Source organism: Tamandua tetradactyla, chromosome 1 (genome assembly GCF_023851605.1).
Source record: "Tamandua tetradactyla isolate mTamTet1 chromosome 1, mTamTet1.pri, whole genome shotgun sequence".
NCBI lineage: Eukaryota > Metazoa > Chordata > Mammalia > Pilosa > Myrmecophagidae > Tamandua > Tamandua tetradactyla.
In genome coordinates this window covers 120,038,694-120,051,585 of record NC_135327.1, presented here as the reverse complement: position 1 = coordinate 120,051,585, position 12,892 = coordinate 120,038,694, and the positions used below count along the sequence as shown (strand labels likewise).

The following is a 12,892-nucleotide window of genomic DNA, read 5'->3' as shown; positions in this document are numbered from 1 at the left end:
GGAAAATCAGATATCATATACGTAATACAAAAGACAAAATGGTAGAGGAAAATATTATCCTAACAGTAATAACACTAAATGTTAATGGACTGAATTCCACAATCAAAAGGCATAGACTGGCAGAATGGATTAAAAAACAGGATCCTTCTATATGCTGTCTACAGGAAACACATCTTAGACCCAAAGATAGACATAGGTTGAAAGTGAAAGGTTGGGAAAAGATATTTCATGCAAATAACAACCAGAAAAGAGCAGGAGTAGCTATACTAATATCCAACAAATTAGACTTCAAATGTAAAGCAGTTAAAAGGGACAAAGAAGGACACTATCTACTAATAAAAGGAACAATTAAACAAGAAGACATAACAATCATAAATATTTACACACCGAACCAGAATGCCCCAAAATACGTGAGGAATACACTGCAAACACTGAAAAGGGAAATAGACACATATACCATAATAGTTGGAGACTTCAATTCACCACTCTCATGAATGGACAGAACATCTAGACAGAGGATCAATAAGAAATAGAGAATTTGAATATTACAATAAATGAGCTAGACTTAACAAACATTTATAGGACATTACATCCCACAACAGCAGGATAAACCTTTTTCTCAAGTGCTCATGGATCATTCTCAAAGATAAACCATATGCTGGGTCACAAAGCAAGTCTTAACAAATTTAAAAAGATTGAAATCATACACAACACTTTCTCGGATCATAAAGGAATGAAGTTGGAAATCAATAATAGGCGGAGTGCCAGAAAATTCACAAATATGTGGAGGCTCAACAACACACTCTTAAACAACGAATGGGTCAAGGAAGAAATTGCAAGAGAAATTAGTAAATATCTCGAGGCAAATGAAAATGAAAGCACAACATATCAAAACCTATGGGACACAGCAAAGGCAGTGCTAAGAGGGAAATTTATTGCCCTAAATGCCTATATCAGAAAAGAAGAAAAGGCAAAAATGCAGGAATTAACTGTCCACTTGGAAGAACTGGAGAAAGAACAGCAAACTAACCCCGAAGCAAGTAAAAGGAAAGAAATAACAAAGATTAGAGCAGAAATAAATGAAATTGAAAACATGAAAACAATAGAGAAAATCAATAAGACCAGAAGTTGGTTCTATGAGAAAATCAATAAGATTGATGGGCCCTTAGCAAGATTGACAAACAGAAGAAGAGAGAGGATGCAAATAAATAAGATCAGAAATGGAAGAGGAGACATAAATACTGACCTCACAGAAATAAAGGAGGTAATAACAGGATACTATGAACAACTTTACGTTAATAAATACAACAATTTAGAGGAAATGGACGGGTTCCTGGAAAGACATGAGCAACCAACTTTGACTCAAGAAGACATAGATGACCTCAACAAACCAATCACAAGTAAAGAAATTGAATTAGTCATTCAAAAGCTCCCTTAAAAGAAAAGTCCAGGATCAGACGGCTTCACATGTGAATTCTATCAAACATTCCAGAAAGAATTAGTACCAACTCTACTCAAACTCTTCAAAAAAATTGAAGTGGAGGGAAAGCTACCTAATTCATTCTATGAAGCCAACATCACCCTCATACCAAAACCAGGCAAAGATATTACAAAAAAAGAAAACTACAGACCAATCTCTCTAATGAATATAGATGCAAAAATCCTCAACAAAATTCTAGCAAATCGGATCCAACAACACATTAAAAGAATTATGCATCATGACCAAGTAGGATTCATCCCAGGTATGCAAAGATGGTTCAACATAAGAAAATCAATTAATGTAATACACCATATCAACAAATCAAAGCAGAAAAATTACATGATCATCTCAATTGATGCAGAGAAGGCATTTGACAAGATTCAACATCCTTTCCTGTTGAAAACACTTCAAAAGATAGGAATACAAGGGAACTTCCTTAAAATGATAGAGGGAATATATGAAAAACCCACAGCTAATATCATCCTCAATGGGGAAAAATTGAAAACTTTCCCCCTAAGATCAGGAACAAGACAAGGATGTCCATTATCACCACTATTATTCAACATCGTGTTGGAGGTTCTAGCCAGAGCAATTAGACAAGAAAAAGAAATACAAGGCATCAAAATTGGAAAGGAAGAAGTAAAACTATCACTGTTTGCAGACGATATGATACTATACGTCGAAAACCCGGAAAAATCCACAACAAAACTACTAGAGCTAATAAATGAGTACAGCAAAGTAGCAGGTTACAAGATCAACATTCAAAAATCTGTACCATTTCTATACACTAGCAATGAACAAGCTGAGGGGGAAATCAAGAAACGAATCCCATTTACAATTGCAACTAAAATAATAAAATACCTAGGAATAAATTTAACTAAAGAGACAAAAAACCTATACAAAGAAAATTACAAAAAACTGTTAAAAGAAATCACAGAAGACCTAAATAGATGGAAGGGCATACCGTGTTCATGGATTGGAAGACTAAATATAGTTAAGATGTCAATCCTACCTAAATTGATTTACAGATTCAATGCAATACCAATCAAAATCCCAACAACTTATTTTTCAGAAATAGAAAAACCAATAAGCAAATTTATCTGGAATCAAGGGTGCCCCGAATTGCTAAAAGTATCTTGAGGAGAAAAAACGAAGTTGGAGGTCTCACGCTGCCAGACTTTAAGGCATATTATGAAGCCACAGTGGTCAAAACAGCATGGTATTGGCATAAAGATAGATATATCGACCAATGGAATCGAATAGAGTGCTCAGATATAGACCCTCTCATCTATGGACATTTGATCTTTGATAAGGCAGTCAAGCCAACTCACCTGGGAGAGAACAGTCTCTTCAATAAATGGTGCCTAGAAAACTGGATATCCATATGCAAAAGAATGAAAGAGGACCCGTATCTCACACCCTATACAAAAGTTAACTCAAAATGGATCAAAGATCTAAACATTAGGTCTACGACCATAAAACAGTTAGAGGAAAATGTAGGGAGATATCTTATGAAACTTACAAGTGGAGGTGGTTTTATGGACCTTAAACCTAAAGCAAGAGCACCGAAGAAAGAAATAAATAAATGGGAGCTCCTCAAAATTAAACACTTTTGTGCATCAAAGAACTTCATCAAGAAAGTAGAAAGACAGCCTACACAATGGGAGACAATATTTGGAAACGACATATCAGATAAAGGTCTAGTATCCAGAATTTATAAAGAGATTGTTCAACTCAACAACAAAAAGACAGCCAACCCAATTACAAAATGGGAAAAAGACTTGAACAGACACCTCTCAGAAGAGGAAATACAAATGGCCAAAAGGCACATGAAGAGATGCTCAATGTCCCTGGCCATTAGAGAAATGCAAATCAAAACCACAATGAGATATCATCTCACACCCACCAGAATGGCCATTATCAACAAAACAGAAAATGACAAGTGCTGGAGAGGATGCGGTGAAAGAGGCACACTTATCCACTGTTGGTGGGAATGTCAAATGGTGCAACCACTGTGGAAGGCAGTTTGGCGGTTCCTCAAAAAACTGAATATAGAATTGCCATATGACCCAGCAATACCATTGCTAGGTATCTACTCAGAGATCTTAAGGGCAAAGACACAAACGGACATTTGCACACCAATGTTTATAGCAGCATTATTTACAATTGCAAAGAGATGGAAACAGCCAAAATGTCCATCAACAGACGAGTGGCTAAACAAACTGTGGTATATACATACGATGGAATATTATGCAGCTTTAAGACAGGATAAACTTATGAAGCATGTAATAACACGGATGGACCTAGAGAACATTATGCTGAGTGAGTCTAGCCCAAAACTAAAGGACAAATACTGTATGGTCCCACTGATGTGAACCGTCATTCGAGAATAAACTTGGAATATGTCATTGGTAATAGAGACCAGCAGGAGTTAGAAACAGGGTAAGATAATGGGTAATTGGAGCTGAAGGGATACAGACTGTGCAACAGGACTAGATACAAAAACTCAAAAATGGACAGCACAATAATACCTAATTGTAAAGTAATCATGTTAAAACACTGAATGAAGCTGCATCTGAGCTATAGTTTTTTTGTTTGTTTGTTTGTCTGTGTCTTTTGTTTTTTTTCTTTTTCCTTTTCTTTTTTATTATTATTATTATTATTATTATTATTATTATTATTTTCTCTATATTAACATTCTATATCTTTTTCTGTTGTTTCGATAGTTCTTTTCCTAAATCGATGCAAATGTACTAAGAAATGATGATCATGCATCTAGGTGATGACGTTAAGAATTACTGATTGCATATGTAGAATGGAATGATTTCTAAATGTTGTGTTAATTTCTTTTTTTCTTTAATTAATAAAAAAAAATGCCACCATTGATATTGAAAAAAAAAGAAAACCCCAAAAGGCTGAAAGATTGCTTGCTTCTCTAGGACAATATAACATTGAAAAATAAAATACCGTCACCCAAGAGCAGTGTCAGGTGGGCCTGTGATAGCATGATAACTGATTACTGGAAGGGTCCCAGATAATTAGGTAGACTCTATGTTACTGAATAAAGACTGATACATGTTAAAGGGAAGCTTCCTAACCCTGAGGACACTGACATTTACCTAAGACAAAATTAATACACTCAGGGGGTGCAAGGGTAGTTCAGTGGTAGAATTATCACCTACCATGTGGGAGACCCAGGTTCAATTCCCAGTCCTTGCGCTTCCCAAAAAAACAAAAAAACAAGCAAAACAATCAGAAACAAGCAAACAAAAGTTCAGCAAATGGTGATGCAATAACAGGATACTCACATGGAAAAATAATGAAATATGACCCCACAGTACAGCATACAAAAAAAAAAAGTACACTACAAGTGAGACAAAGAGGAGCCTACCTCACCACTGCAAGGAGAAGCAGGAAGGTGGATGGTGAAGGAGAAAGGTAAGAGGGCCCATGCAAGCTCAGCCATGGATGTGGGATAGAACTTCCAACCCAACAAGGGGAGAAGGCCAGTCCTCTCCCATAGATTAAATTTCGAGCTGATAAAATTTAAGCTTGTTGGATATAACCAATGTGATGTGGGAAAGCAAAAAGGAAATGGAAGGGTCTTATTGGGCATTGGTGGGTGGTTACTATTTTGAAGCAGACTTGCAAATAACAGTTAGAAGGTAAAAAAGGAGTCTGTACAGGTCTCTAAGACCTTTGATAAGCTGGATATGCCTATGAAAGTCATCCCCTCCCCACACCTCCTTTCCCTGCCTCTTTCCAAATAGTAGGACTCAGTTCTAAGGAGGAGATGATTTTTTTCTTTCTCTTTTTTTTTCTTAGCAAAATGATAAAGAAGAGGTAGACAGAGTGAGGTCAAAAGGTCAATATGAAAGGATTGACTTTTCCTGGACACTCCATTTGCAGCACTTCCCCCAGCCTCAACCCACCCAGAATACATCTACTCTAGCTCACTTGCTCTCTCTCCCTCCCCTCTCTCTCCCCCCCACACAAATACCCTCTCATAGAAAGAAAAAGGCCCCCTATTTAGGAACCTTCAAAATAAAAATATTGAAAACAGAAAAAAAAAAAAAAAAAGAAAAGGTAAACTGAAGTTAAAAGGAGTCATATCTGAGGTAATTTTTCATGGGTTTCTTTTCCCTGGACTCCAGAGACTGAGCACACTCTCCACCAGCTGTAATTGTCAGTCATTCATAACGACTCCCATAAACTCTGCTGCTAGTGTTGATGTTTTTCTTCCTTACCACCCACCGTTATAACAGAATCCATAAAAATTATTTGTAAGGTTGGCTATGGCCAGGATTCAGGAAACCTCCTATGGTTTCAAATACCACCATTGGCGGAAACAACAAAATCCACGATTGGCACCTGATCACAGTCTCAGAAGGGCCAGTGTTTAGCAAGGTCTGGGGGGCAGAGTCAGGTAGAATTAAATGGGGAGAGGGACTGACTGCACGAGGCTCGTACACATGGTTAGTAGGAAGCCAGAGAAACAGCCCACCCAGAGCCCTGAGCACAGCTGCGTCAGGGACAGGAGTGGGTGGCAGAGGGAAAATGGCTGGGAATGAGTGTGGGGGAAAGCTGCCTGACAGGGATTCAGGAGACCTCTGAGAATGTGATTGCCTCATTACATCCTGCTCCTTTTGCCCTACCCCTTGTATTTATTGTCTTGAGTTTGATGTGCTGTTTTGTATCATCCCACTCCCCCGGTTTTGATTGCTATAGAGACTTTTATCAGCATGTGTGTGTGTTTGCATGTTAGCATGGGGTAGCTTTTAGAAACCATCCTTCAAATGCAGGATACTATTTTTTTCTTCATTTCGGTATCTCTTGAAATAATTGTGTTTTTTCACTGCCATTCTGTGCAGCTTTCTCCTGTTAACACCAACAACTGAACAGCTGCTACTATTTTGTCTCACTCACCATTCCCCAAAATCAGAAATAGAGAGCTAAAAAAATATCCACACCCCTAGAGACTTGAACATCTACAAGAAAATAATTATAAGAAATAAATACTTCCCAAGATTGAATAATAGTGCTCACTGTGTACGTAACATTTTTTCTAAGGATTTTATATGCACTACTTTAATTCTCTGGGCAGCTCTGTAATGTAGGTCCTGTTAGCATCCCATTTTATAAATGAAGAACGTGAAGCCCAGAGAAGTTAAACAACTTGTCCAAGGTCACAGTAAATATCTATATGAGTAGACATCCTGGCCCAAACTATAATTCTGAGATACCTGTGTGTAAAACACAGCTTTCTGTTTCCTGGCTTTGGTAGACCTGATACAATTCCAAAGTAAAAGATATGGTAGCAATATAGCATATGGTGGAGCCCTTGGGTTCTCACATCAGAGAGCCCAAGTTTGGATCCTGGCTTCACCCTCTCCACGCTGTCACATACCCTCTCCAAACCTCAGTTTTCCGTGCGTCAACTAAAGGGGAGATGCTAATGGGATCTAACACGTTGGGAAGAGCTTGGCTCATAGGAGAAAGCTGTATCTCTGGTGCCTCTGGCCCATAGTAAGTGCTTAATAAGCATCTACTGAATGTTAGTTGTTATAATAGAATTACACATGTTGCTAAGGGTAGTGAAATTTCAATTATTAAAAACCAGCAACGACTGCCTTTCTACCCTTTCTCCTCTCATTTCCTCAACATTTGAGAAAACAACCTGCAAATTAAGTGCTAACCTTAGAAAATTTTTAAGAAGAATTTAACGAAGAATCTTTGTGCAGCTCTTTTACTTTAAAAAGTTAAAACGATGCTTAAAGCATCGTTTTCTCTTTCTATGAAATCTAAATCTATTCTTAAGTATAACCTATGACTGTATCATATCCATACAACATAAAGCACACTGATAGTGCTTTGATGATGATGTTATAATCACTAGAAAAGGCCTCCCTTCCTCTTCTCTCTTGCTATCTTGAAAGTTTAAGGAATAGTTAATAATATGTGAGTGGAGGCAAAAATACTGATTTCCCCAAATTTTTATGAGGAACTATGCCTGATAGAATATTTGTAGAGTGGACATAAATTCCTCAAAAAGCACATTGGGATCCTGACATCAGGCATTGCCGATTGAGGTGACCATGATTTCTCTCAGAAGAAAAACAAAGAGAGGCAATCTAAAAGATGTTAAATTCAAAGGGCCACTTTGACCATGCAACTAGTAAAATTCACTGATCTCTGTAGATTTGAGTAAATGACTCAACTCTTAAGCTATTCCTTCACGCATGGATAAAATCTCTAGAATTCCACTGGAAAATACACTTTCATGTATTTAATTTTTTAAACTTTTTTATTGTGAAATATAACATATATACAAAGAAAATAAAGAAAAAACAATTATTTTCAAAGTACATTTCAACAGGCAATTATGGAACAGATTTCAGAGTTTGTTATAGGTTACCATTCCACTATTACAGATTTTTCCTTCTGGCTGCTCCAAAACACTGGAGACTAAAAGAAATATCAATATAGTGATTCAGCAATAATATTTATATGTTAAATTCCATTTTCTCTTTTATAACTCCCCCTTCTCCTTTGATTGTTCTCCCAATCCACATTTTTTGGCAATGCCCTTTCTGACTTTTTCATATTGAGAAGAGATGTCGACACTTAAGGATAGAGGGATGTGATCTTGGAGAAGCTGACCCCTCTGGGTTTCAGGATTTATCTAGCCTAGGAACGCTCTGGAATCTATAGGTTCCAGGAAGCAAACTTAGTGCATGAAACTTTTATAAATTCTCAATTCAAGCCCCAGGTGTTAACAGGAGTGATGTTGGTTGGGGTTTAGCAGAACATGGCCATTAGCACTAACTGATACTTTCATAAGAGTAGCCTCCAGAATAGCCTCTTGACTCTATTTGATCTCTCTTAGCCACTAATGCCTTATTTTATGATACTACTTTCCCCCTTTCTGTCAAGAAGGCATTGTCAATCCAATTGTGCTAGGGCCAGACTCATCCCTGGGAGCCACGTACCATGTTTTCATGGAGATTTTCACCCCTAAATGTTGTGTCCCAAGTAATGGGGAGGGTAATGATTTTCCTTTCAGAGTTGGGCTTAGAGAGAGAGAGAGAGGCCACATCTGAGCAACAAAAGAGATTTCCTGGAAGCAACTCTTGGGCCTCATTATAGGTAGTCTTAGTTTCACCACTAAGTTTAAAAGGGCACGCCTCAAAATCAAGGGCTTGGCCTATTTTCTTGGGAGTACCCAAAGGTTGAAAGGGTAGTCGGGGTTTCCCAGATGGAAAAGTTTAATAGCCCCATTTTATTTTTCCTTTGGACCCTAAAGGGACTATACCATATACATATATATATAATTTTCTTTTTTTCTACATGGGCAGGCACCAGGAGTTGAACCCGGGTCTCTGGCATGGCAGGCAAGATTTCTGCCACTGAGCCACCATCACACCACCCAAGCCACTGTCACACCACCCAAAATGTAATCCAACTATATTTTTCTTTTTTTTTCTTTTTGGCATGGGCAGGCACCGGGACTCGAACCCAGGTCTCCAGCATGGTAGGCAAGAATTCTGTCCCTGAACCACCACTGCACTGCCCCCAATGCTTTTTAATTTTCAGCCCACCATAGTCTGACATGTATCTGGGTATTACATTAAACTATACAGAATTACAAGGCCTTGTTCCCATTCTGGACTCCAAGAGTTTGGGTTGTTTAAATGAGCTATCCAGACAGTTTGAATTAGATTGTGTGTTACAGAAAATTTAGGGTCTAGACATAATAAATCTCTCTGCCTTTAGTCTCATACAGTAAGTGAATGTCTAGAGTACATACACTAACATCTTCCACCCTGTATTCTGGTTTACCTTAGTCCCAGCCAGATAGGCTTCATTTTTATCTTTAATTGAGGACTGATCTATTTTTTGGTTACTTTAACTGTTTTTATATGTAGCTATGCCAACTTTTTGGGCTGCAGCACCCCATTTCTGAGTCTTAGGTGTCACAGAGTTATTCAGAGTTCTAGGGAAATACCAGCTATTACACACATAGCTTAGTGTCTCAGAATCTAGAAATATATTTACAATTTCAAACAGTGTGGCTGCTGTAAGGGCTTATAATCTGGGCTCCAATTTTCTTAGGTACTTTTTGGACGAGACCTTAGCATACTTTCAGGCTTAGTTTGCATAACACGTTATCCCCAAGGTTTATTCAGTTCATTGCGTGCCTCTCAACGTCCTTCCTTTTTGTAGCCACACCATATTCCATCATATAAATGTACCACAGTTTGCCATTCTGTTTTTTAGTCATTGTACCTTTTGGCTCCCATCATCTATTGGACATCATGGATAATGTCCAAAATAAACAAACCATCTCTTACAGTATCTTCACTTGGTTGTACAATCAGTGGCACTCTCAATTTCAGGTAATTTTCATTGGTCCATAGAGACAAAGAACCAACAAACACAACTTCACCAAATAACAAATCAAACTACCCCTTACCTCTTGTCCCTCTCCCCCAGTCATTTGCTCTGGTAGTGTGTGATACTGTTGATGTTTTCCTGTTAACTATTGGCAATAGCATTCAATTATGGTTTTCCCCCATGCCCCTCTACTATTGACTCTGTCCAATATCAAACCTTTGAAGTAGTTCATGTGAGAACTTATTTATAATTTTAGATTTAATCAGTGGAATACATGGCACTATATATCCCCTTTCAATCATATTCACCTTCAATATGGCAATGCTACTTATAACCCTACCATCACTTCTATCTGTTCCCTTACATTTAAGTTCAACCTCATTGGGTAGCCTTCCCCCTATCTCTAGCTTCTGTTTAGTTCTAGGTGTGTTATATTCTACAGTGCAACCTCTGAGTTATCTTAACTAGAGTCATAAAAGCAAAATCGTACAGTACCTGTCCTTTTGTGTCTAACTTATTTCACTCAGCATTATGTCCTCTAGGCTCATCCACTTTGTCATATACTTCAGGACCTCGTTTCATCTTACTGCTGCATAATATTCCATGGTATGTATATACCATATTTTGTTTATCCACCTATCTGTTGATGGGCACTTGGGTTGTTTCCATCTTTTGGCAATTGTGAATAATGCTGCTATGAACACTGGTGTGCAAATGTCTGTTCATGTCACTGTTTCAGCTCTTCTGGTCAGATACTGAACATTGGTACTGCAGATTATAGGGCAACTCAATATTTAGTTTTCTGAGGAATTGCCAAATTGTTTTCCACTGCAGCTGCACCATTATAAATTCCTATCAACAATGGATAAGTGTTCCAATTTCTCCATATCCTCTCCAACATTTGTAGTGTTTTTTATTTGCTAGCTGCCATTCTTATAGGTGTACATTGATATCTCATGTCATTTTGATTTGCATTTCCCTAATACTAATGAAATTTGCTCTTTGGAAAAGTGTCTATTCATATCCTCTGCTCATTTTATAATTGGGTTGTTTGTTCTTTTGTTGTCAAGCTAGATAATTTCATTATGTACACAGGATATCAAGCAGTTATGTGGTTTCCAAATATGTTCTGCCATTGAGTTGGCTACCTCTTTACCTTTTTGACAAATTCTTTTAAGGCACAGAAGCTTTTAATTTTAAGGAGTTCCCATTTATCTATTTTTTCTTTCACTGTTTGTGCTTTACATGTAAAGTTTAAGACGCTACATCCTATTACTAGATCTTGAAGATGTTTCCCTATGTTTTCTTCTAGAAATTTTATGGTACTGGCTCTTGTATTTAGGTCTTTAATCCACTTTTAATTAATTTTTGTATAGGATGTAAGGGGTCGGTCCTCTTTCATTCTTTTGGAAATTGATATCAATCCTCCCATGACCATTTATTGAAAAGACTATTCTATTCTGGTTCAGTGGATTTGGGGGCTTTACCAAAGATCAATTATCCATAGACTTGATGGTCTATCTCCACACTCTTGATTTGGTTCCATTGGTTGATATTTCTATCTTTGTGCCAGTACCATGCTGTTTTGACCATAATGGTTTTATAGTAGGCTTTAGAGTCATGAAGTGCTAGTTCTCCCACTTCGCTCTTCAATTTTAGAATATCTTTAGCTATTTGTGGTCTCTTTCCCTTCCAAATAAATTTGATAACAAGCTTCACCAAGTCTTCAAAATAGGTTGTTGGGATTTTGATTGGTATTGCATTGAATCTGTAGATCAATTTGGATAGAATTGACATCTTAATGTTATTCAGCCTTCCTATTCATGAGAATGAAATTTCTTTCCATCTATTTAGTTCATTAAAAAAATTTCTCTTAGCAATGTTTTGTGGTTTTCTGTGTAACAAGTCCTTGTCATCCATGGTTACGCTTATCCCTAGATACCTAATTCTTTTGGTTGGTATTTTCCTTAATTTTCTCCTCAAATAGGTCATTACTTTTATAAAGAAACATTACTGATTTTTGCACATAAATCTTGTATCCCACCACTTTGCTGAACTTGTTCATTAGTTCAAATAGTTTTGTCATAGATTTCTCAGAGTTTCCCAAGTATAGGATCATGTCATCTGCAAATAATGAAAGTTTTACTTCTTCCTTTCCTATTTGGATGCCTTTTATGTCTTTCTCCTGTCTAATTGCTCCAGCTAGGACTTCTAGTGCAATGTGGAATAATAGTAGTGACAGTTGGTATTCTTATCTCATTTCCAATCTTAAGGGGAATACTTTTAATCTCTCATCATTAAGTATGATGTTAGCTATGGGTTTTTCATATGCCCTTTATGATATTGAGGAATTTCCTTTGATTCCTACATTTTTAAGTGTTTTTATCAGGGAAGGATGCTGAATTTTGTTGAATGTTTTTTTGGCATCAATCAAAATAATCATGTGATTTTTCCCTTTTGATTTGTTAATGTGCAGTATTATATTAATTGATTTTCTTGTATTGAGCCACCCTTGCATTTGTGGTATAAACCCCACTTGGTCATGCTGTATAATTTTTTTTAATGTGTCATTGGATTCAATTTGCTAGTATTTTGTTGATAATTTTTGTATCTATGTTCATTAGAGAGATTGGTCTATAGTTCTCTTTGTAGCGTCTTTGTCCAGTTTAGGTTTTAAAGTGATATTAGCTTCATAAAATGAGTTAGGTAGTGCTCCTTTTTCCTTAGTTTTTTGGAAGAATTTGATCAGGAGTCTTATTAGTTCTTTTTGGAATGTTTGATTAAATTACCCTGTGAAGCCATCTGGTCCTGGGCATTTCTTTGTGGGAAGATTTTTGATGACTGATTGAATCTTTTTATTTGTAATTGGTTTGTTGAGATCTTCTATTTCTTTTTGAGTCAGTATAGGTGGCTCTTGTGTTTCTAGAAATTTGTTCATTTCATCTAAGCTGTCTAGTTTGTTGGCATATATTTGTTCATAGTATTTTCTTATATTTTTAAAATTTCTCAAGGATCCAT

At 36.9% G+C, this 12,892-nt stretch overlaps 1 protein-coding gene across 9 annotated transcripts in view; it reads left to right on the top strand.

The window, feature by feature from the left end:
* The window catches only part of DYNC1I1 (dynein cytoplasmic 1 intermediate chain 1), a 367,030-nt gene that overhangs the window by 39,069 nt on the left and 315,069 nt on the right, over positions 1-12,892 (top strand). Inside the window, exon 1 of one of the 9 annotated variants that reach the window (XM_077123377.1) lies at positions 4,882-4,918. The exons of the other annotated variants lie outside the window; for them this stretch is intronic. The gene's annotated coding sequence lies outside the window, so the exon portion shown is untranslated. Of the gene's footprint in view, positions 1-4,881; positions 4,919-12,892 lie in introns of those variants that run through there. 9 annotated transcript variants of the gene reach the window in all.